Source organism: Alligator sinensis, unplaced genomic scaffold (genome assembly GCF_000455745.1).
Source record: "Alligator sinensis unplaced genomic scaffold, ASM45574v1 scaffold1329_1, whole genome shotgun sequence".
NCBI lineage: Eukaryota > Metazoa > Chordata > Crocodylia > Alligatoridae > Alligator > Alligator sinensis.
The window spans coordinates 219,356-220,272 of record NW_005842460.1 but is presented as its reverse complement, the minus strand read 5'-3'; positions in this window follow the sequence as shown (position 1 = coordinate 220,272).

Genomic DNA, 917 nt, shown 5'->3' with positions numbered 1-917 from the left:
GAGGGGCGCGACAGCCCCGCCCCGCCGCCGCCACGCACGGGCCCGGTAAGGAGGATGTCGAAGCTGGGCGGGGGGGGGTCCCTGGCACAGATACCGACGTGGGGTGCGAAGCCTGGCCCTGTGGAGGAGCCACAGGAGGCCGTTCTGTCGCCTTGAGCCCCTCAGTTGGGTGGGGGGGGCGTCATGCTGCCGGTCTGTGTGCTTGGCGCTGACCCCCCGCCCAGAGCTGGCCGCATCCAAGTGAAGAGCGAGAGGCCCGGGGAGGCAGGGCATGGGATGCCAAAATGAGCAGCTGTGCTAGGCATCCTGAGCCCCCCCACCTGTACCCCCCTTCACCTGGGCTGGCTGCATCCTGGTGAGGGGCCTTCCCGATACTCTCCCCAGAGCCAGTGACATCCCAGTCCCAGGTGAGAGGTTCTGTATCCTCGGTCCTGATGGGCCCCCACTCCCGCTTCCCCGGAGGTGGCCATAGTGTATTCTCAGACCTGGCTATGTCCTACTGTAAAACAAGGGGTCCTGTATCCCCAGAGCCAGCTGCATCCCAGTGCTGGCTGAGGCATCCCTTTCCTAGCTGGGATGACCACCCTAGAGCCAGCTGCATCCAAGCGAGGGGCCCTGTATGTCCAGCGCCAATGCCCACACCAGAGTCAGCTGCATTCCAGCAATGGGGTAAGGGGACCCGAGCCCCAACTCCCTGCCTCAAGCCAGCTGCATCTCTGTTATATTCAGCCCCCAGCATCCACCCCACAGCTGGTTGCATCCTGGCAGACAGCCTGTGCTTTCCTTCTTACCTGTCTCTCTTGTCCCCTCCACAGCTCTCGGGGATCCCGATGCCCCCTCCACCGATGGGGATGCCCATGCAGCCTCCACCACCCCCTCCCCCGCCACCAGGCATGGGCCTCAATTACTCCATGGAT